General features: G+C 47.8%; 1 protein-coding gene across 2 annotated transcripts in view; it reads right to left on the reverse strand.

The window, feature by feature from the left end:
- FAM81A (family with sequence similarity 81 member A) overlaps positions 1 to 15,148 on the reverse strand; it is an 88,463-nt gene extending 73,315 nt beyond the window's left edge. For both annotated transcript variants that reach the window (XM_056130677.1, XM_056130678.1), the window contains exon 1: positions 14,668 to 15,148. The gene's annotated coding sequence lies outside the window, so the exon portion shown is untranslated. The remainder of the gene's footprint in view (positions 1 to 14,667) is intronic.
- Between the last annotated feature and the right edge of the window lie 9,821 nt (positions 15,149 to 24,969).

Here is a 24,969-nt window from a genome sequence, read left to right on the forward strand (position 1 = left end):
GGGGGGCTTGGTCGAGAGAGAGAGAGAGAGAGAGAGAAAGAGAGAGAGAGAGAGAGAGAGAGAGAGAGAGAGAGAGAGAGAGAGAGAGAGAAACAAGGGGAGTAGAGATTGGAATAAACTACAATTGATACCAACTAGCCTGGCCCTCATTTCTTCCTTCATCTGCCCGTCACCATCGACCTCCCTGGGGGTTGGGGAAGCAGCCTGAGACCACTGAGTGCAGGAGGCAGGAGAGATAGAGCTCTGCCACCTTTTGAAAACACACACAAATGACCTTTCAATTTGTGTTTTCAGATCTTTCACATACAGCCTAGGTGTGGTATTGCTAAATTGTAGCACATCACAATATTGAATGCTGTTTTATATTTCCTGTAATGTATCTACCAAAATTGTTAAGCTTTCCCTTACATCAGTAATATATAATCATGATTTATAATATATAATCATGATTTAGTTTCACTTTTTGGTCTTTGATTTTTCTTTGTTTTGTGAAACAATGCAGGTGATTTTTAAAAAGTCAGCAACAGATAAAACTTATGTAATGTTATAATGCAATGTTATTTTAATAAAAATGATTTCAAGTCAGGGACTGGAGTGACAGTACACTGGGTTGGTTGACCAGGGTTCAATCCCAGTACCACATATGGTCCCAGAAGACCTGCCAGGCATAATCCTTGAGCGCAGAGCAGGAATAAACCCTGAGCACTGTGGGATGTGATGAAAACCATAAGTGTGTGTGTAGTGTATGTATGATGCTGAATTTAATCAACTGAGTTATATTCTGAGGAGAACAAATATGCCACTAGAGATGGTATATATATCACAATTAGTAAAAGTAGAGTTAGAGGGGCCAGGGCGATAGTACAGTGGGTAGGGCATTCGCCTTGCACACAGATGACCTGGGTTCAATCCCTGGCATCTTGTATGGTCCCCTGAGCACCGCCAGGAGTAATTCCTGAGTGTAGATCCAGGAGTAACCCCTGAGCATCGATGTGTGTGACCCAAAAAGCAAAATTTAAAAAGTTGAGTGAAGAGGCAAACTTAAGAACCTAAGGATGTGAATAGCAAAATGTTTCATAATGAAGAGGGATGCCTTAAAGATCTTGTGGTGTGGGGCAGAGAGGTAGCTCAATGGGCTAAGCACACACTCTGAATGTAGAAGGCACCACGAGGTTCCCAACACTGCCAGGAGTGACACCTTCACCTCCCACCCCAGCACAGAGTTGGGAGCAAGCCTTCCAGCACCATTGTGTGTGACTCCAAACAAAAAGACATCTTGCAATGACATCAGCCACTCAAAATCTTGCTTACTCCCCTTGCCTTGAGCCATCACCCACCAAGCAAACCTAGGGCTTCCCTTTAATGTGTGTGAAAAAATACACAGGAATCTGCAAACAGACTCGCTGGTCTACCTGCCAGCTAATTTCCTCACTCTGAGTTTACGCACGAGACCTGTTCCTCTGATGAGCACCAACAAACTGCAGAACATTGGTCTGCTGGCACCTGGAAATCTCCTACTACCTTGACTTCACAGGAATCTAAACCTGTGAAAGTCAGAGGTGAGCCTCGCAGCATTGTGATGGAGATCAGTATCTTCCTGAGTGAGTCTCATGGCTGCTGCCTCCAGAAGCTCAGATCTTTGTGAGTCGCTCCTTGAGCAGGAGGGATATGGGATTTGCTCAGACCCCTAACAGGGCAGACCAGCAGGTGCTGGAGGTCTGGGCTCAGTCAGCCATCAGAGACGCCAAATCAAACAGGGCCTCATTCTGCCCGTGGGGATAAGGACATTCATTTCATCATACAACTTGAAGAAATCAAAGTGGTTGTCTTGCTTAGAAACAACTGAAAAGAATATTGAAGTTAAAACAAGAGCTTCAATATTGTATAAATCTGCTTTGTCAGAAGAGCTGAAATCACAAGAAACCTTGAGCACACGGGTTGTGGGGAGGAGTTACTGTGTACATCAAAGCCATCTTCATTAATATTGTACACATACTACCTAAACACCTCTTACATGTATTCCACAGTTGACACTCACAAGAACACTTAAGGTAGCTCTAGTTCTAAATGTAAAAGTGGAGGGAGGAGGGCTAAATGCACACTGCAGGCAAGTGAATGGTTAACCCATGACACTCATTCAATGAAAAATATTTGTAGGAATAAATGAATTAGAATTGAAAGTGCCAATGTGAATAAAGTGCAGCCATATGTTAACTAAAAATCAAGTAGAAGAATTGAAATATATTTGCTGTCATAATATGATGATGACATTTTTATAAGTGCTTGAAATATGCAAATCTGTAACATCTAAAGCTGAATACAGAAATGATAAATACCTAATCAGGGTCACTAATTTATCTCTTAGAGGGATACAAAGGGTAAGAGACATAAGCTGTATAATGTTTTGCTTCTTATTTTTTTTTAATGTAGGAGTATTGCTATTTATTCAGCCATTGATTAGGTTGGTTGAATTGGGCATGAACTCCACCTTACTTTTTTTTTCCTTTTTTATTACTTTATTTATTGAATCACCGTGAGAGCAGTTACAAAGCTTTCAGGTTCAAGTCTCAGTCATACATGAAACACCTGTCCCTTCACCTGTGCCCATTTTCCACCACCAAAAACCCCAGTATACTCTCCATCCCACACCCTCCCCCTACCTGTGGGGCATATGATTTCCACATTACTCTCTCTCGACTTTGATTATATTCAATATTTCGACACCAGACCCACCATTATTATTTGGGATTTTACCCCAACACTCAGATCTGCCGAAAAAGCAACAGTAGACAATTTGTTTCCTATTGCTGGTTATGAATAACATATGATGTTGCACGGCCGCAGTAGTGGCCTCGCGATTTTGGAACTCTGAAATTTTAACAATTAAATCTGGAGGGATTTCTTGCTAAAACCTGCTGGGTTCCAAGATTTGTTCCTGAGTCTTTTGGATCACGGCCGTTAAGCAGCTTGATCAGGAGCCAGAGAGGCCATTCCTGGGTGGCGACGTGGGGTCTTGTTGGGGCAGGGAGGAAAGGGCCGGCTCCAGCCCCATCCCGTGAGGCCCCATGTGTCTCGTTACTGTGGGCCAAGTCCTGACTGTCCAATGACCTCTGGAGGATGACAGCCACCAAGGCGCCAAGGGGGAGCAGGTGGAGGGACAACACCCTTTTCCCCCTGGGGTGGTCTGGTGCCGGTAACCCATTGTGGGAACCGGACACATCTCTGCCAAAAGCCATTTGGTTCCAAGATTTGTCTCTGAGTCTCTGGGATCATGGCCATTAATCAGTTCGATCAGGAACCAGAGAGGCCATGCCTCCAATTATATAGCTCAGCTGGAGGTGGTTTGTGGGTGTGTTTCCCACATACCTAACTTTTGGCCGTTTACTTTCTTGGTAAACTTTGCCCCAAGTTTTTGGGGTCTGACCAAAGACACAGCAGCAATTTTGGGGTATCTGGATATCTGAAGGCGCCATCAGGTTGCTGATTCACTCACCTCACAGGTACAGACTGACCTGCTGGCGGCAGTCCCTGAGTGTTTTGCTTCTTAAACTTCACAGTTCATTACATTGTTAAAAAAAAGTAAATAAAAGTACTTCCTTCTGACCTCACTTAAAAATAGTAAAAAACAAACATGTACAGACCTTGAGGGTAATCAGCACACACATATAAATCAATCTTTTCTTAGGTTCGAGGGACCATACATTCTGGAGATCATCAAATTGGAATTACAGGACAATAGTAACTAGCTTTGATCCAATCTCTATCCTTATAGCAAATATCTACTCTGAACATGTGATATAACCCAAATGTTAGAATTTCTATTAAAAAGTGATTGATTAAATGTCCAACAATAGAGCTGAAGATTGTACAGCAAGTAGGGTACTTGACTTGCACACAGTTGACCCAGGTTTGATCTCTGACACTATCTATGGTTCCTTGAGTCCTGCCAGAAGTGATTCCTGAATGCAGAGCTAAGAGTAAGCCCTGAGTACCCCAAACCCAAAATAAATAAATGTCCATGTTCATCAGAACTTGACATATCTGCTTCAAAGAGTATATGCAGCTCTCTAAGTGGATTTGGTTGGGGAAGAGGGTTTTCCCCAGAGGTGCTGAGGACCGTCATGATCATTCCCACAGTTCTTAGAGACTAGACACTGCTAGGGGTCAAACCTAAGACCTAGTGCTTGCATGGAGTCGGACCCTTGAGCTACCCCCCAGCCAGGCCCTTGGCAACAATTTAAAATAGTCATTATTATGATCATGTACAGAAAACATTCATATTCTAGTTAACATAGGAAGGGGCTGTTTCTTTTCTTAAAAGAATAAGATGAGGGGCTGGAGTGATAGCACAGCGGGGAGGGCATTTGCCTTGCATGCAGCAGAGCCGGGTTCGATTCCCAGCATCCTATATGGTCCCCCGAGCACCGCCAGGGGTAATTCCTGAGTGCATGAGCCAGGAGTAACTCCTGTGCATCACAGACTGTGACCCAAAAAGAAAAAAACAAAACAATAAGATGAGACTGTCTTTTGTTTTTGTTTGGTTACTTAGTTTGGGGGGGCCACACTTCGCTGTGCTCAAGTCTTACTCCTGATTCTGTATTTGGGGATCACTTCTGGTGGGACTCGAGAGACCATAAGGGGTGTGGAGAATGAACAGGGTCAGCCACATGTAAAGCCAGCACCCTCCCCACTGTTCTATCTCCCCTGCCTGAAGGTCATATACATATATATATATATATATATATATATATATATATATCTCACGGTCACGGTCCTCCCGTTGTTCATCGATTTGCTCGAGCGGGCCCAGTAACGTCTTCATCATGAGACTTGTTGTTACTGTGTTTGGCGTATCGAACGATAGCACAGCGGTAGGGCATTTGCCTTGCACGTAGCCAATATGGCCAACCCGAGTTCAATTCCTCCGCCCCTCTCGGAGAGTCCGGCAATCTACCTAGAGTATCTTGCCCGCACAGCAGAGCCTGGCAAGCTCTCTGTGGCGTATGCCAAACACAGTAACAACAAAGTCTCCAATGGAGACGTTACTGGACCTGCTCGAGCAAATATATATATATATATATATATATATATATATATATATTGCTATTTAGAATTACCTCCAGGGTCTGGAAAGCAGCTTTGCTCCAGAGTCCCACAACCAAGGGCATGCAAACAGTTCAACATAAGAGTTTTAGGGCCCCTATCAAATGCTGCAACTCCATCTTGGCATCCTGCCCCATCCTCCTCCTCTTTCGCAGGGCAAGAAGCTCACCATGCTTGGGGCAATCAGAGAGAGAAGCCAAAACATTCGCAATCAAGGACAGCCACTCCTCATCCGCCTACCTTTCCTCTCCTCTCTGACCCCACAGACACTTCTCTCCTTGGATCTGCCTTTCCTTTTAATGCTGCTCCCCACACCCCATCCCTGCGCAGAACTGCAGGAATTCCTCTGTGTAAATAGCTGGTGTCTAGGCAGATGATTTGTTTTCAGTGAAAGAGAAGGGCGAGGGCTGTACCGTTGAAGCTAGAGATGACTCATGCCAAAGGGAAAAGCAGCAGCAGAAAGACCACTCATAGCAGGAGCTTTCCGCAGAGCTCAGACGGGGGAGTGCAGCTGAGTGGGCTCAGTCCCTCTCTGTAAGAGACGGCTCCCAGAAACCAGAGCAATAGGACAGTAGGCAGAGTGCTCGCCTACACTCAGCTGGCCCGGCTTCAATCTGTGGGATCCTATATGGTCCCCCAAATACTGCCAGGAGTAATTTCTGATCGAAGAGCCAGGAATAACCCCTGATCATCACCACATATGGCCCAAAAACAAAAAGAGAGAAACAGAATCAGAGAGAGAGAGCGAGACAGAGAGAGAGAGAACGAAAGTTAGAAAGAGAGGGAGAGGGAGCCAGAGAGAGAGACAGAGAGAGAAACAGAGAGTTAGAGAGAGAGGGAGAAGACACAAAGAGACAGAGAGAGCTCCTTATGGGCTACAGATACAGAAGAGCCAGTAGGGCACTCACCTTGCATGCAACCAAAACAGGCTGGATCCCCAGAACCACATAGGGCCCCCAGCGCCCTATTAGGAGAGATCCCTGAGCACAGAGCCAGGAATGAGGACAGCTGGGTGTGGCTATATCCCTGCTCCCCCTCCCAAAAAAAAATTAACAAATTAAGAAAGTAAATTAGAAGAGAGAGAAAGAGAGAGAGAGAGAGAGAGTTCCTCTTTTCCTACATCTGCCAGAGCTGGTTTTGTTGTTGTTGCTGCTGTTTGTTTGGTTTTTTTGTTGTTGTTGTTTGGGGACTACACCAAGCGATATTCAGGGTTTACTACTGGCTCTTCACCCAGGAATTACTTCTGGCCGTGCTCCACAGACCACAGGAATACCAGGGACTGAACCTGGGTCTTCTGCAAGCAAAGCAGGCCCCTACGTGCTGTACTATCTCTCCAGTGCCTCTGCCCAAGTTTGAAGATCAGAGGAGCTTACTTTGCAAAAGGCAGCCTGGACTAGCATATACGGGGCATAGCTGGACTGGTTATGAAGCGGATCTGGGTAAGTCATCCAAGAAGAAAGAATAAGGCCTTCCATGGTGTCTAAGACACTGAGCATTCTCACATCCAAAACCTTCCTCAGTAGCAAATGATATTTTTACCTGTGCTCTTTCATTCCCTACCCACATAAATTAATAGAGTAGCCAACACCGAGAAAGTTCCTCAGCCTCCCATAGGGGAGAGTATGTAAGGGGTTCCACTGCTAAAAGCATTATGTAATAATGTGGGTTTTTTTTTAGGAGTGGAAGGAAATCAAAACATAAATAGAATAAAAAAATTTATTCTTTCCTCCTTTTCAAAATACTTCAATAAGGGTACTATTTTCATGACAACAAACATTTACTTTGGGGTTGCATAGGGATTAAACCCAGCATTTCATACATGCAAGGCAAGTGCTCTACCACTGAGCCACAGTCCCAGTCAAAATAACCAAAATTCAAGTGAAAACTCGAATAGTCAGTGAGGAAAAAGTGAAAAAAAAAAAATGAAAGGAAACAGAAATTACCCATTTGTTGTTTCTATCAAAACCAAGAGACAGTCTGGTCCTGAACTTAAAAGATGATATGACTCAGTTAAATCTAAATATGATGTTCATTATTTTTAAAATGTAGATTAAAACTGGGCTGGAGTGATAGCACAGCGGGTAGGGCATTTGCCTTGCACATGGCCAACCCGGGTTCGATTCTCTATCCCTCTCGGAGAGCCCAGAAAGCTGCCGAGAGTATCCCACTTGCACAGCAGAGTCTGGCAAGCTCCCCGTGGCATATTCGATATGCCAAAAACAGTAACAAGTCTCACAATGGAGATGTTACTGGTGCCCACTTGAGCAAATCAATGAACAACAGGATTTGTTCAGTGCTACAGATTAAAACTATATATAACATGAAATTTATCATTTGAATTTAGGGGGAAAATTGAGTGGGGACACAGCCAGTGGTGCTCAGGACTTACTCCTGGCCCTGTGCTCAAGGATCACTCTTGGCAAAGCTTGGAGGCCCTTATGCTGTGAAAGGGAACCAAACCTTGGTTGGCTGCATACAATATAGGTGCCTTTCCCCTATTCTTTCTGGCTCCTGAAATCTTTTGTTTATGTTTTTGCAAAGGGATTAGTCCTTGCAGAGCTCAGAGCTGGGGCTTGAACCCAGTTGGTCATGTACAAGGCAAGAGCCCTACCCATAGGACTATGGTTGCCCCCACCCTGAAATATTTTTAGGAACACGGTAGAGCAATATTAACTCCGTGCACATTCTCATATATGAGATCACTAGAACTTTTTCACCTCTGGAACTGAAACTCTATTGAACAACTCCCCACATGCTACTGTTCTCCCCTCGGGAAGCTTCATCACCCTGTGGTTAACAGTGAGGAGCCCTAGACTGCGGAGCATTAGGGGGGACAGGCACCAGGCCCCTCTGGTCCAGAGGCCATGAGTGGGTGCTGTCTGCCAGCACCTCATCCCAAAGCTTGCAGTTCCAGGGCGAGTCCCTTCCCTGGGGCCCAAGACAGATAGTTCTGGTGCCTTTTGCAAAACATGGCTTGACTGCTCTTTGCAAGACCCTGTTTACTTTCCTCTCTCTTTCTTAAGGAATCCTGTTGAAGACAGGAAGATGGGGAGGGCCTGTAGTTCTGACCCATTTACAAATAAAAACAGAACCAAGCGTTCTGAGATGCCCCAAACCCTTTGACTTCCAGCCAGTGCCGACTCCCCTTGACACAGGATGAGATCATTAAGCCTGAGACATACAAGAAACCTCTTTCAGGTCCAGCTGCCACATGAAGCCTCTAGGGCCCAAGAACGGCTACCTGTGTGGCTTTAACCCACTGGCCACAGCTCAAAAGCTCACTTTTTTTTTTTCAGAGAACCCCTGGGGGTGGGTGAGGGGGTGGGGGAAAAACAGATTGGTTTTGTTCCCATCTATTAATAACAGCTATTTTGAAATGCTATTTAAGTCTCCTATTGTTACTTGAACACTCTGTGGAGTCTGTCTCCCAAACTGAGCTGTTTAGGGATAACAGGGGCCACTAATGAATCTGCAACTCTGAACTGCAACTCCTCGCCGACACCCACAAATATTTGCTCATTTTCTTGTTTTCTTCTAATCCACAAAGACCCATTTTTTTAATTTAATTTTTTTTAAATTTTTATTAGTGAAACACCATGAGGTACAGTTGTAGACTAACAATTTTTTGTGCTTGGGTTTCAATTATACAATGATCAAATACCCATCCCATAGACCCATGGTTTTTATCACCTGCCAGGGAAACGCTGGGCCCAGGCCATGGCCTGCCATACTGTCCACTATCACACCTGGCACTCAGGGGACAGGCGGTGTCTTGGTATGACTTTTAGGGTGCTTTTTTGATGAACAACAGCTATATTTGGCAAATTTTTCTTTCTAGCATTAGAGGAGACACATGCCCAAATTTTAAAAAGGGGAATGTGCCAAATGCAACAACTAGAATAGAGGAAAAAAGAAGTATTCTAAGAGCTGGTGTAAACACTCCACCTACTAAACTCCCTGCCCCCGGCCCCAGGCTCCAAGGATCAGGTGAAGGCGGGGACTGGTGCATTCTGCCCTCGTGAGGAGGAAGGAGCGATTCCTGCCTCTCAGACTGGCAGGCGAGGCGGGACTTCCCCGCAGAGCACTGGTCCCCAAGACTCCTCTGCACAATTGACTTGAGTTCAGCGCCTGCATTTTAGAACTATTTTCGCCAGAGCAGGGGAGGACTCCAGAGCTCTCCCAGAGATGATTAAAAGTGTAGGGGGGAGGAAAAGGGACCTGAAATAAACAAAACCCAAGCTGCAGGCACCCAGGGTTTCTGAATAACATCTTCCCCGGCTCAACAATGTTAAGAATTCCTTACTGTGAAAGCACCCCACACTCTCCCACATAAACATGCTTCTTACTGAAGCCGCACTTGGCGGTGGAATGTCTTGCGTTCACTTCTACAGCTACTCTCTCCAGAGAGAATAATCCGCACAGAAGCTTTCTGGAGGGGGAAGAGTGCCCACCAGCCAGCCAAGGTGGGGGCAATCCTGCTGCCAGTGAAATAACCAATAATCCCCTAATGCCTCACTTCTGCCATCAAGGACCCAGTTGGTGCTAACAGAGACAATGAAGATGACTTTGTGTTTGTAATTGTTTGGGGGCCACACCCAGCAGTGCTCAGGGGTTACTCCTGGCTCTGAACTCAGGATTTACTCCTGGTGGTAATCAGGGATGGAACCCATGTGCAAAGCAAGAGCCCCACCCACGGTACTGTCTCCCCACTCCTGAAGGGGGCCTTTGATGCCTCCTTAATGTTGGTCACCGTCCTGGGGTACCCCAAAGATGCTGCCACATAAGCCATTCAATCATCACCAGTGACAACACGTGGCAAAGACCAGGAGGCATAGAGCCAGGAGGGGAAACTCAGTGCAAGACCATGGAGCAGAGCGGGAGGCTGTGACAGGGAGCTGGGCCTCACCTCAGCAGAGCAGCTGAAATGAACCCGTTTCCTCTCTACATTACCCTCCAGCCAGGGGGAACAGGGTGTGGGGGCTGAGGTGAGCACAGCAGAGGCAGAGGGAGGAGGGAGAGGAGAGCCGGGGAGGGCCGGTGGGGGCTTGCTCGGGAGCCAGAGGCTGATGCCAGGCTCAGCCCCTGGGTGCAACCTCAGGGCTTCTCCCTCTGTAGACACCTGACAGGCACCACAACACTCACCCTGCTGGAGCTGTACCTTCAGAATCGGGCCTGTCTGCAGAGGGACCTGTGCTGGACTGGGGGGCATTCGCCTGACAAGGCTGAGGCGGGCCTCACCTGCACACAGTGCCTCACCTGCACACGGAGCCTCACCCGCACACGGGGTCTCACCTACACACATGGCCTCACCCGCATAAGGGCCCTCACAACCACACACGGGATCTCACCCGCACATGGGGTCTCACACCCTCACACAGGGTTTCACCCACACACAGGGTCTCATACCTGCACAAGGGGTCTCACACCCACACACGGGGTGAACAGGGCCCCTGGGGACAACTGGGCTCTAAGCAAGGACCTGGGTCTGGGCTCACAGTGCAGGGCCACATGAGAGGGAGGGACGCAGGGTGAGTGGCCGACAGGGAAGTGGGCGCAGGAAGGGGTGAGGCTGGAAGCTGGCAGGGCTCACTGGGAGCTCAGAGGGAAGGGGCATACCTGGGCCTGGGGCGAGAAGCTGGGAGAGGGCATGGGGGTTCCTAGGGGCCTCAGCGCACCAAGGGCTCTGAGGAGCACAGAGCTCAAGGCCTGGACTCAACAGCCCAGACACCCCTGAAAGAGCGCAGCCCCCTAGACTCTGAGACTTCAAATTCACTCCCTTGCCCTACACCCACACTCCACGGGTTCAGCAGTCATGGGGAGCCGGTGGGGGGGCCACCTCTGGGTGGCTCAGTCCCTGGTGACCCAGCACAGGGATCCCTGGGCGGGGTGCCAGGTGCTCATGCGCAGAACGGCTGGGCAGGGACAGCACACGGCTCTGGATCTGGGCCCAGCCCCAGAACCTCCTGGAATGTTCTGAGCACTGCCAGGAGTGATCCATGCGTACTGCCAGGGTATGGGTCAAATCCCTTATTTATCCCACCCCCAATTAAAAAAAAAAAAGAATGTGATTTGAAGATAGGGTGGGGTGAGATCTGGGGAGAGTGAGGAAGGTCTGAAGAAAGGGGAGAGAGAGGAGAGCTGATGGTTCTCACAGTGACAGTGACAGTGACAGTGACAGTGACCGGGAGGGCAGAGCCCGGGCATGAATGCTGGGGGATCCGGGTTGCAGTTTGCTGGGGGGGGGGGGGGTCGGGGGGGGACGGGACACTGGGAGGTATGATCTCTCTGAGAAAGAGGAAAATCTAAACAGGACAAATGTAGATAAGGACAAACACTTGGGAGGAGAGAAGCGGGCAGGGAGCTTATATTAAGAGGCCGTCAAATGTACCCATAAACAGTCTTCATTTTGGGGGAGGGGAACACGCAGCAAGGCTCAGGGCTTACTCCTGGCGGCACTCATGATGATGCTCGGGCACCATACGGGAGGCCAGGAATTGAATCAGGTTGTCCACATGCAAGGCAAGCACCCTCCCCACTCTACTATCACTCCAGCCCCTCTTCATCTTATCAGCAGGAAAAGCCTCTCGGGAAAGGAAACTAGAAGTCTGAAGAATGGAAATGTTTGCCCTGGCTATGGAACTCAATCGTGCGTTTAAAAATAAATAAATAAGAAGGAGCCAGAGTAATTGTACAGCAGATAAGGCACTTGTCTTGCACACAGCCAACCCTGATTCAATCCCTCGCACCCCATATGGTCCCCCAAGCTCACCACGAGTGTTCCCTGTATGCAGAGCCAGGAGTAAGTCCTTAGAACCACCAGTGTGGCCCAAAACAAACTTTTTAAAGGAATGGGCTTTTCTTTTATCTTCGAGAGATAAAAACATAGGTGAAATCAGAGCCAGCACAACTTGGGTGGTAGAACCATTTGGGAAAGTCTGTGATTTTCTCCTGGATAATTTGGCTGAGAAAAGATAAAAGCAGATATTAAGGGTGTTCTGGGACTAAGAAGTGGAATAGGAGAGGTCCAACAGGTTAAGACAAAGGGGACTGAGGTGTCTGGAAACACACATGCACATCAAGTGGAGAAAGGGGACCACAAAGGGGTGAACGACAAGTGACGAAGGAAAGGACTAAAAGCCTCAAAACAGATAGTGGACTCCAGGGCTGCAAGGCTCCAGCTAAGGAAGCCAATGTTCAAGGTTCAGAGCTTGATGAGAGGGGCTTATTCCCTGGACTGGAGAGAGAGAGAGAGCACAGCAGGTAAGGTGCTCGCCTTGCACATGACAGATCCCAGTTCAATCCCCAGAATGACACAGGGTTCCCTGAACACCACCAGGAATGATCCCTGAGCACAGAGCCAGGAGTAAACTGTGAACACCACCAGGTATGGCTCAAAAGCAAATAAATTAATAAATAAACCCTTCCAGGATTGAATAAGTCTATGAGGTGAACAGTTTGAAGGAAAGTGGAAACTAAGGTTGTGGGAGATGTTGTCAAGGACCTTCAAGTACTTCTAGGTCAAAGAACAGAGCCTCAACATAAAGCCCAGAGTCTTCAGGAGAGATGAAACTGAGAAGAGAACCAACCAGGAGCACTTTGTGAATATCTTTGTATCAAGTCAGATGATTCCAAGCCTGGATGTCCATTAGAATCATGGGCCAGCTTGGTTTTTCTCTCCCTCCTTTGGGGGTTTGTCTTTAAAACAGGGATTTGCAGGTTGTGACCACTTTGCAGGTTTAAGGGAGTGTAAAACGCCCCATTGGCTTCCCCGCCCCAGATGCTCCAGAGATTCTGAGGAGTTCTCAGGCTGACCAAGCGCTGGCCGAGAGGAGGAGGCGCACGCAGGCGCACGGCAAGCGGCCTGGCCTGAGGACAAGGACCTGACTAGGCTCACCACGGCTGGTACTTCTGCAGTGGCCCTACACAGAGAGGGTGGCCACAGCCCTGTTCCAGCAAGATCTGAGCAGAAGGATCTGGAGCAGGTGGTTCACACAGGCTCTGGAAAGGGGTGGAAGAAAGGTGAAAACACCGGAACATGGCCGCAGGGTGAAAGACAGAAAGCAAGCGGAGGGCAGGCTGGAGCGGGGAAACCGCAGAGAGAAGGCCGAGCAGTTTGTTAATGGGTGTGATTCATGAGAGGGCTGGTGGAGCCTGGTGGTGGAATTCCTGGGTGCCGGGGATTTTTCTGAGTTATCAGATTGTTAACACGTAAGCCATTCAAGATGATTAAACCCAGAGGTAAATATGCTTGCAGAAGCTTATTCATTAACACTGACATTTTTGTCTTCCCTGCCCACATTTCTGTGCAAAGCAAACCAGACTGGAGTGAGAATCCAAGTGCCCAGGGAGAGGATCAGTACATTTCCTCCCTTCCCTCTCCAGGGAAGAGGGAGCTGAAGGGCTGAGCCGACTCTGGATGGGGCCTGCTCTCTGTCTTTTTTAGCAGGAGCCCAGGCTAAAAATAGAAGAGGTGTCAGCCCACTGGTCTCAGGGGCACCCCCTGTCCCACGCACACCCCACGGCAGTGTGCAACCTGGGGAAGGCTCTAGGTGAAGAACAGATTTCCTTCCACAAATCTGCTCATTTAAAGAGCAAGCTGTCTCTGAGTGCTCTGCACTTGTGCAGATTCAAGTCATTCCAGCATTATTTCTGGTTACTCCTCCGACATTATTTCTAACACTGACACACACAGACTTAAAGATGAGGGCGTGAGTGCAGCCAGGCGCGCATGAACACACACACACACACACACACACATTTGCATATTGAAGAAATGACTCACTTCATCCGCTGCTGCCTACCACTATTGCGTTTTAATTTTACCTGTTCAAATACAAAGTTTCCTATTAGATTAACTACAGGAAAGAAACACTCAGGAGTGCTAGCCCTGATCTTGCTCGTGACTGTAAAAGCACAGAGAGGTCTTTTCATGCCGGCGTCTGGAGATGCCAGCCTCTCGACCACCCATGACTCCCCCATCAGCCTAAAACTAGCATTTCTGGCCCCTTTGGAAACCAGTCCATGGAAAGTCTTTGCAGAGCAAACAGGGTTGCACCTAGTATGTCCGTTAGCTGTGAACGACTCTTGGGGGCCCTTTCTGCAAACAGCCGGTGCAAACAGCCCAAGCGCCTCCTAGACAGGGAAGGGGCCAGAGAGGTGCAGTGCCCAAGGTCACGCGCTCCCCTGGGACGAGGGTCGAATGGCCAGCACGTCCCGTACTCCTTCCGCGCAGCTCTCCGCCGCCCCCTTCACACACACACACACACACACACACACACACACACACACACACACACACACACACACAATGGTGCGCTGGTTTGCTCTCACGCAGCCACCTCCAGCCCCCGCAAACATGCAACGCCAGTTGTGCTTGTGCCCAACTTCGCCCCTGCGCGCTGCAGGTTTCAGGGGCCAGGCACGGGCCGGCCCACGCACTCTCCCCCAGCCTCTTTTCCCTGGGCGTGCGCCCAAGGTCACCGACGGTCCGCGGGGCGCCCCGGGTGCGGGGACCCCCCCTAGCCCAGAGGAGGCCCGGCCGGGGGTCCAGGACGCGGCACTCACCGGCGCGGGGGGCGGGCGCTCCTCGGCGGCCCATGATCTCGCACGGGACTGGCGCGGGGTGAGGGACTGGCGCGGGGCGCGGGGCGCGGGGAGCCCGGGCGCGGCCAATGAGCGCGCGCCGCCCGGCCGGGTTGGGGCTCCCGGGGCGCGCGCAGCCCCAGGCGCTCGGGGCGCGTTGCCTGGACGCGGTTGCCGTGGCACCCGAGTGAGGCTTTCCCCGCGCCGCCCACGGGCCCTCGCTCCGGGACCCGCGACCCCCGCCCCGGCTGCAGGGAGAGACGAGCTGGCGACGCGTGATAGAGACGCCGCGGCGCGCGCGCCAAGAGGCCCCGGAGCGCGCAAGTCGCCGCTTCCCCGCGCCCCTTCCCTCGGGGACAAAGGGCGTTTCTCTCCCTCCTGGGGGTGGGGGCAATTCTTTCGGGAGGTCTCGGCTCTCCGCTGGCGCCTGTGCGGCCCGTCTGGTCACCGCCGCTGCCCGGTGGCACCCGTGGGTCCCCCTGATGCCAACCCTGAGGCCCCGCAACGTGTCTCACCGCACAGGCGCGCCGCGGGCCGGGGCCGCCCCACCTGCTCCACGCACGCGGTTGCCCAAGACCACGCACCATCCTAGGGCTCCTCCCGGTGGGCGGGGGGTTGGGAGAGGCGGGGACCCCCTCCCTGCCCTCCTCCGGCTCCGGCTCCGAACTCATGGCTCATCCAGGACCAGATAACAGAGATGTGACCCGGACTTCTCCGGCTGCCCTAACCTGTACGCTGGTGCAAAAAACTCACGCAGTGGGCCCAAGCTCACTGCCTGGATCGGCTCTCCCGGGTCATCCCATAGTGCGGTTCCAGGGGAGGTCCAGCAAGCAAAGCGCTTGCCTTGCATCCAGCTGACCCTAGTTCCATTCTGAGTACGGAGCTGTAAATAACCCCTGAGCACCACCAGATGTGGTCCAAGAGCCCCCGTCCTCGTCCCCCTGACCCCCCCCCCCCATTAAATTTTAAAAAGAAAGAAATTTCATTGTAGTAAGGGTAGCCCCTGGGCGGAAGCAGACCGCACGGAGTCCTGTCCTGGTCCAACAGAAGTCCTTTCTCCTGGAGAGCCTCAGTGAGTTTTCTTTTCTCTGTTAAGTCTACTGACTGGCACTCCTCACATGCTCAGTAAACACGTAATGAATCAAATCTTCCTGTCACAAAGATACACTCCTGCTCACGCCTGGTCCTTGGAATATGCTTAAAGTACACGTGCATTATCACTGTACATGTCTCCTAATGGGGTGTGAGTTGCAACTGTTATAGGAAAACACCTATTCAGATCCAGAGTACTGAGTACTAAGCAAGTTCCAGCCTTGAATACTGAGTAAATTCCTCATGTACCGACAAGGTCACAGCATTGAGTTCTGAGTAAGTCCCAGTCTCAAGTACTAAGCAAGTCCCAGTATTCAGTCCTGAGTAAGTCCTAGCACTGAGTTCTGAGCAAGACCCAGCCTCAAGTATTAAGTAAATTCCAGTACTGAATACTAAGCAAGTACCAGTTTTAAGTCCCATCTTTGAGTATTGAGTAAGTTCCATCCTCGAGTACTGAGCAAGTCCCAGCCTTGAGTACTGATCAGAAATGACCATGGTCCTGCCTGTCCTCACGGGATCAGTATAAGGCCTCTCTGACGGCACATGGAAGCCAGCTCTGTTCCTGCCCCACTCCCCATTCCTGACTCCACCCTACTGTATCCTTGCACCCTCCACCCAACAGCCCTTTCTGGCTACCTAGGAATGATGCAGGCTCTGATTGCTTGGGCTGGAGTTTGTGAGCAGAGCAAACCCCCACTGCACCAACACAGAGCTGTCCGGGCTGGATTTGCCTCCAGACTCCGCATTCCAGGAGGTGGGGAGAATACTGCGGAGAAGCGCCCAGTCCTGCAGACACCCGCCCACTTCTTATAAAAATCACACCCAGATTCATCAGTGGTGTGAAAGAATGAAAGCTAAATATCCAAACCACAGAGTCAATAAAACTGAAATCATGAGACCCAAACTTTAACAACTATATATCCATATCTATATCTCCCTCTCTCTATATATAATATATATCTTTTGGGGTCAAACCGGCAATTCTTAGGAGTTACTCCTGGCTCTATACTCAGGAATTAGTCCTGGCTGTGCTCTGGAGACCATATGAGATGCTGGGGATTTTTTAAAAAATTTTTATTAGTGAAACACCATGAGGTACAGTTGTAGACTTACAAATTTTTGTGCTCCGGTTTCAATTATACAATGTTCGAGTACCCATCCCTCCACCAGTGCCCATTTTCCACCACCACTGATCCCAGTATCCCTCTCACCCCCCTTTCCCCCCATCCCACCCTGCCTCTTGTGGCAGGGAATTCCCTTTTGTTCTCTCCTTTTGGGTGCTGTGGTTTGCAAAAGAGGAATTGAGTGGCAATCATATTCGGTCTATAGTCTACTTTCAGCATGCATCTCCCATCCTGGGCGGATCTTCCCAACACTATTTGGTGCTCCCTTCTCTATCTGAGCTGCTTTTTCCCCTAGCACATGCAGGTGGCCTCCAAGCCATGGAGTGAACCTCCTGGTACTTATTTCGCTATTCTTAGGTGTTAGTCTCCTAGTTTGTTACTTTATGTTCCCCAGATGAATCAATCTTTCTATGTCTGTCCCTCTCTTTCTGACTCATCTTGCTTGAGATGCTGGGGATTGAACCTGGATCAGCCATGTAGAAGGCAAACACCCTATCTGCTGTACTATCGCTCCAGCCCCAACAGCCAAATTTGAAAGGTGCCTGTCAAGAAGGCAGACTGGAGTTGGGGTGGGGTGGGATGGGATGGGATGGGATGGGATGGGGGTGGGGGTAGGAGAGGGAACTTGGGAGTGGTGGTGGAGGGAAGTTGATGCTGGTGGCAGGATCAGTGATGGAATATTGTATGCCAAAAACCCAACTATGAATAACTCTCTAATTCATGGTGCTTTAATAAAATAAAATTTTTTTTGGGGGGGGAAGAAATCCCACCTATCAACATAAGCAGAATATACTATTAAAGTCTCTAGTGATGAGACATGATGGAAACTCTTTCCAAGTTTGATTTCCTCTACAGGAATCCTCATAGTCCACTTAGCCTTGACTCTGACCCATTACTTCCCACTTTTAACCCTTGGTTCCCATGTGATTGATTCTGAATCCTGAGGGGACAACATTTAGCATGTTGCTCCTCAAAGGAGTGACCAACCTTCAGAGTTCTGCAGCTGCTGCTTCCTTACCCCGCACTTGCCTGGAACTGAGAATGCTCAGGAGCTCGGTGACCTCCTGGACAACTTCAAACAAACAAACAAATGAACAAGCAAACATGTCTCTGCATGTTTTTCCCTTTGAGTCCCTCTTAAGTTTCTGGTTTGGTTTTCTGTTGTTTGGGTTTGGTTTTAGAGCCACTCGGGACTTTCTCCTGTTCTATGCACAGGGACCACTCCTGGGAGTGACTGTGTGACCAGGTGTGTTGGCAGGAAGCAAAACCTCGGATTGGCTTTGTGCAATGGAGGACTCTTATCTGCTGTATTCTTTTTGGCTTCTCTCTTGAATTTTATTGGGACTTTTTTTTTTTGGTCATACCAGGCAACTCTCAGCTTGGAACTCAGGGATGGCAAGGAGAGAATGAAATCATGGAGAGGGTTCCGTACCAGAGAACAGTTTCAAGGTCAGGGAAAACCATCTCTGTGCTTAACATGACACTTTATAATCCTGAATGAACAGAGAGAATGGTGTGCGGCTTTAATCAACCATAGTTCCATCTTACCACATCTACCACTTTCCTTCTAAGAGTGTTGAGTCCAGGTTTAACTGGTGCCTGCCTGAGACCTTGGTTCAATTCCCAGCACCATGAAAATAAATCGACAAATTATTTCATTAATTAAGAGAAAACTGAATTGAAAGAATAAATTTTTAAAATTTTATATATATTTTTTGTTTGTTTGTTTGTTTGTTTTGGGTCACACCTGGAGATGCCCAGGGGTTACTCCTGGCTCTGCACTCAGGAATTACTCCTGGCAGTGCTCGGGGGACCATATGGGATGCTCAGATGCTGGGAATAGAACCCGGGTCAGCAGCATGCAAAGCAAACACCCTGCCCACTGTTCTATCTCTCCAGCCCCAAGAAAAAAGGTAAAGGTAAAGGCCCTCCCGTTGATCGTTGATTTGCTCGAGCGGGCCCAGTAACGTGTCCATTGGAGACCTTGTTGTTACTGTGTCTGGCATATCGAATACTCTCGGTAGCTTGCCGGGCTCTCCGAGAGGGGCGGAGGAATCGAACTCGGGTCGGCCATGTTGGCCGCTTGTAAGGCGAACGCCCTACCCGCTGTGCTATCGCTCCAGCCCACAAGCCCCAAGAAAAAAATTTTAAAAGAGAGAAAACTAAGTTGAACAATGGCTGTCAGACCTTGAGATATTTTTTTTGTCTCTTGTCTGTGCTGCTCTGTCTCGATCTATCTTGTCTTCTTTCCTATTTTGTCTGTCCTTCCATCTCTTTCTCTCTCTCTGTCTCTTTCTGTCTCTGTCTCTCTCCCTCTCCCTCTCTCTCTCTCCCTTTCTCTCTTTCTTTCTGTCTCTCTCTCTCTCTCTTCCATGTCCGTGCATACCCAGTGGGTTTGGAACCCAGGGTCTCAAGCATGCCAAGCATTCACTGTCCCATTGAACCACATTTCTACCCATCTTTCTCTCAATAATTAACTGAAACTTGAGTTAAGGACCAGGAAGATGGCTCAAAGGGCTGGAGTGCATGCTTGCCAGGGCGGGGGCGGGGGGGGGGGGGGGAGGCAGTCCTGGCTTCTATCCCTGGCACCCAAGTGGACCCCACTGTTGTGCCAGACAGTAGACCCCAACTACTGCCCAAAAGAAGAGATTTTTTAAAATTCTGTTAACAATTTGTTATGTTACTCTTTTTTTTTTTCTGGATGGGGTGATGGGTGACATGTGACACCTGTTTTTTTCTACTCCACTCATGGTGCTCAGAGTTTGCTCCTGAGGTGTCAGGGTGCCGTGCAGGGCTGGCGTAGAACCTGAGCTTCCTGCATGCAAAGTCTATGCTCCAGCCCTTTGGGCTGTCTCCCCCATGTATCATTCCTTACGACATTTATTTGCTGATTTTCTTTCTGATAATAGTAACATTTTCAATTCATAAAATTCCCTTTTTCTTCCTTATAGGAAAAAGAATCTCTTCTGGACCTGTGAGATGAGCAGAGCATAGGCTCGCGTGCAGGAAGCGTAAGCTCCCTGGGTGCTCCGTGCTCCCTCGAGCACTAGTTGTGACCCCAAGCACAGAGCCAAGAGTAGGCTTCGAGAAGCCCAGTAAATGGCCCAAATTTCTCATATGTTTTGAGTAAACTGTGATTGGTAGTTTCTTTTTGTTTGTTTGTTTGCTTTTGTTTTAGGGCCACATCTGTCAGTGTTCGGGGCTTACTCCTGACTCTGTGATCAGAGATCAGTCCTGGCAGAGCCCAGGGGACCATGAGTGATGTTGGGGATTGAAAGCAAGTCAGCCGTGTGCAAGACAAGTGCCCTGCCTGCTGTACCATCACTCTGACACAAGGCTTTGTGCTCAAGAATGACACCTGGCAGTGCTCAGGGGACCATGTGTGGTGTCAGGGATTCGATTTCAGGTCAGCATGATTCAAGGCAAGTGCCTTAACCCCTATACTATCTCTCCAGTCCTGCAACGATAGCTTTCAAAATCCTAGTCAGTATGTTAATTAACATGTCCAGTACTTAAAATTAATATGCCATTGGTCTTTTTTTTTTTGAGAGGCACACTCAGCACTCAGGAGTGAGCCCTGGTGATGTTCAGGGACCATCTGTGGGCTGCTGCTTTCACCTCTATACTGTCTCTGTACCCTGGCACTGCTTTTGACAAAGAAACACCAATGGGGGGTGGGGGGGAAGTCACAGGACTTCAGGGTAAAATAGCACCATGTCCTCTGATTCTCCAGTGGCCTACTTGGTGGGAGATCTCTAGGTGTGACCTCTGGGTCCTCTACACATGGCTCTGCCCCCTCTTAGAAAAATAAAGGTTATATTTCTCCCCCCAGCATTTAGATACACTTTAATTATCTTCATCTACCTTCATGTATGTTGAACAGATTTCCTAATGTGAGGGGATTGTAGGATTTTCTTTTTTTGTTTATTATTTGTTCATTTGAGGTGGGGGACCATACCCTAGTTCATGTGGGCTCAAATATTTTATCTTAGATCTGGAGACAAATTTTGTTAAGTAATCACTCCCATCCACTCCTCAAATTATTACAGATATTGCTTGATTTAGAAATACTTCTAAGTTTCCTTAGAATACCTGAAAGTCATCTTTTTCTCTTGCTTATAGTTTCTAACGTCCTAGGTAACCCAATGCTCTGTTCCAAAATCCTGAGCTGTTTCTTGGTTATCCATAACACAAAAATAAGGAATGAAATAAGCTTCTTACTTAATCACCTGACTGCTTCTGCCTCCACATTATAGTCCAACCAAATTAAGTACCCACCCAGGGCATTCAAATGGGAAAGAGGAGTCAAGTGATAGCTCAGGGGCTCAGGCACTTCCCTCCCATACAGCTGACCCTGGTTTCATCCCCACCACTGCATAGGAGATCCCTGAGGGCAAAGCAAAGAGTAAGCCCTGAACACCTCTTGGTGCGGCTCTAAAATTTTAAGTTATAATAAAGCAAAAAGCAATTTTATCAGTGTATTTTTTCAATTCAGTTTCAATTCTTCAATTCTAGTGACCCTCAGAAGACCTCTAGGCCAAAAGAGGTAACGGGGCCTTTGCAGAGAAAGAGGCAGCAGAAACCTGACTTCCTCTGCCAGTGAACATTTGTATCTGTATTTTTTTCCTTTTTGGGTCACACCCGGCAATGCACAGGGAATACTCCTGGCTCTGCACTCAGGAATTACTCCTGGCGGTGCTCAGGGGACCATATGGGTTGCTGGGAATCGAACATGGGTTGGCTGCATGCAAGGCAAATGACCTACCCACTGTGCTATTGATCCAGCCTGTGTCTGTATTTTGAACCATGTGCATTCCACTCCCCAGCCCATCTTTGGTCACCTAACTTCTGTTGTCAGAGTCCAAGGGCTGGTTTTCATTGACTCTGTTTCTTTTCTCTCTTGATACGCCACATACATTTGAGATCATGCAGCATTTGTCCCCCTTCTGACTTCTTTTACTCAACCTAGCACCCTCTAGTTCATCCATGATATAGCAAAAAGTCAGATTTCATTCTTTCTCATAGCAGAGTAGTATTCCATTATATATACATACATATATATGTATGTATATATATATATATATATATATATATATATATATATCACTGTCACTGTCACTGTCATCCTGTTTTTCATCAATTGCCTCGAGCGGGCCCCAATAATGTCTTTTTCATCCTAGTCCCGAGATTTTAAAAACTGCCACATTCAAGGCTCTTTCAGGATCAGGAGAATAAGACCCATCATTGTTACTGGTTTTTGGTACATTGAATAATACGCCATGGGGAGTTTGCCAGACTCTGCCATGTGGGCAGGATGCTTTTGGCAGAATATATATATATATATATATATATATATATATATATATAATCACTATCAGAATCACTATCACTATCCTCCCGTTGTTCATTGATTTGCTCAAGCGGGCCCAGTAACATTGTGAGACTTGTTACTGTGCTTGGCATATTGAATACATCACGGGTAGCTAGCCAGGCTTTGCCATGCAAGCTCGATACTCTCGGTAGCTTGCCGGGCTCTCCGAGAGGGGCAGAGGAATCAAACTCGGGTTGGCCATGTTGGCTGCGTGCAAGGCAAACGCCCTACCCACTGTGCTATCGCTTCAGCCCATATATATATATATATAGCACTGTAGCACTGTCCTCCCATTGTTCATCAATTTGCTCAAGCGGGCACCAGTAAAGTCTCCATTGTGAGATTTGTTATTACTGTTTTTGGCATATAGAATATGCCACGGGGAGTTTGCCAGTTTGCCAGGCTCTGCTGTTCAGGTGGGTTACTCACAGTAGCTTGCCGAGCTCTCCAAGAGGGACAGAGGCATCGAACCCGGGTCAGCCTGGGTCTGCTGCATGCAAGGCAAACTGTCCTACCCGCTGTGATATATATATATATGTATATATATATGTGTGCGTGTGTATGTCTCAGTTTTATTCTCTTCTATCCTTCCTTCCTTTCTCCTTTTCCTCCTTTCTTATTCCCTCCCTCCCTCCCTCCCTCCCTCCCTCCCTCCCTTCCTTCCTTCCTTCCTTCCTTCCTCCTTCCTTCCCTCCCTTTCCTTCCTTCTTTGGTGTAGGGGGTCTCCCAAACTGTGCTCAGGGGACACAGTATTCAACTTCTAACAATACTCAATTGACTTTTCCAGCAATTCAGTGCTAGGGCCTGAGGATGTAGTGCTGCTTGGACTCTGAGGTGTGTGTGTGGGGGGGGGGGGGGGCGGGGACCCTCCAGAGCCACACTTGGTAGTGCTTTGGACCTCAGTTTGGACTACATCTGACCGAGTACTATGTCATACCTGTACTCAAATGCAGGGCAGGTGCACGCAAGGCATGTGTACTCACCCTGGTACTAGCTCTCTAAAAGGTAAAGGTAAAGGCCCTCCCGTTGATCATCGATTTGCTCGAGCGGGCCCAGTAACATCTCCATTGGAGACTTTTGTTGTTACTGTGTCTGGCATATCGAATACTCTCGGTAGCTTGCCGGGCTCTCCGAGAGGGGCGGAGGAATCGAACTCGGGTCGGCCATATTGGCCGCTGCAAGGCAAATGCCCTACCCGCTGTGCTATCTCTCCAGCCCTCTGATCCCCACAATTTCACTGTCCACTTGTCTGTTATTGAGCATTTGAGTTGTTTCCAGATCTTGGTGATTATAACTAGTACTACAATGAACAGAATTGTGTGAGATCTCATCATTATTATTTTCATTCTCTGATAATAAGTGACGGATACTTTTAAATGCCTACTGGCCATCCATATATCCTATTTGGGTGATTGTCTGTTCATCTTCTTTCTCTATTTTTGGGTGAGTTATTGATTTGAATTTTTATTGAACCTTGTGAATAATTTATACATATTTGGAGATTAGCCATTTTTCTGATGGATGGTATGATACTTTTTTTCACTCTATAATGTATCTATTTAGTCATAGTTTCTTTTGTAATGTAAAAACTCATTCATTTGATGTAGTTTCATTTGTTTTTTGCTTTTGCTTTCTTTGCCAATAGAGTCAAACCATTGACAATACCTCTGACGGAAATATCATGGAAAGTTCTATTTTTTTCTTGATGCACTTTAAGAATTTGAGTCTAGTACTAAGGTCTTTATCCTTCTTGAGTTCACTATTGTGTGTTGTGTGAGAGAGAAACACAATTTCACTGGAGGTGGGGGTGCTAAGGCTAATCTGTTTCCCTGACACCATTTGTTGAATAGACTTTCCTTCGCAGCAGATCTATCCAATTAGATCTATGAGGCAGAAGGGAATGGAGGGACATAGTACAAAACCTCAATGAAATGAGTACCTCACCAAGAAGACTCTCTCCAGCTACTATCAGTCAGATTTGAAGGAATGATACAGAGCTTCAAGGACAGGTAACAATGTAGGGAATTCATAATCTTGAGACCAGTTTTGCAAGAAGAGTTAAAGGAGCTTCTTTAAAGGACAGGACAAACTTCCAAGTACATGATGTTGAGCATGGTATTCACTCATGGTGCTTATGGTTAATGCCCAGTGCCTTCAATTAACATTTCATTCATACTGATTGTTCTATGTCTGATCAGTTATTTTCTGTATGTCTAAAGAGTTTGTGTTGCAATATTTTACTTAATATAGACAGGTAAGCATATCTGTAATAGAATTTCTAATATAAAACCAATGTTCTCTTTCTCAGGATAAAATACTTTGTACTTTTATAGGCCTATTCAGATTTTTTTGGCTTAATTTTGGTTTTGTTTGTGTTTGTTTATTTGGGCTACACCCAGCAGTGCTTGGGATTTCCTACTGCACTCAGGAATCACTCTGGCAGGCTTGGAGTACCGTATGAGATATTGAACCAGGATCAGCCACATGCAAGACAAGCACTCTACCCTCTATTCTATCTTTCCAGCCCACCTGCTTGAAATTTTTTAATTATCTTTACTCTTACTAAAATTTACATTTGTAGGTTTTACCTATTTCATGTAAACACTAAAATTATTAGCATATATTTCTTTTTTTTAATAATGTAGGAGTACTGCTATTTATTCAGCCATTGATTAAGCTGATTGAATTGGGCATGCA

Source organism: Sorex fumeus, unplaced genomic scaffold, assembly GCF_029834395.1.
Source record: "Sorex fumeus unplaced genomic scaffold, SorFum_2.1 ptg000081l, whole genome shotgun sequence".
Lineage (NCBI taxonomy): Eukaryota > Metazoa > Chordata > Mammalia > Eulipotyphla > Soricidae > Sorex > Sorex fumeus.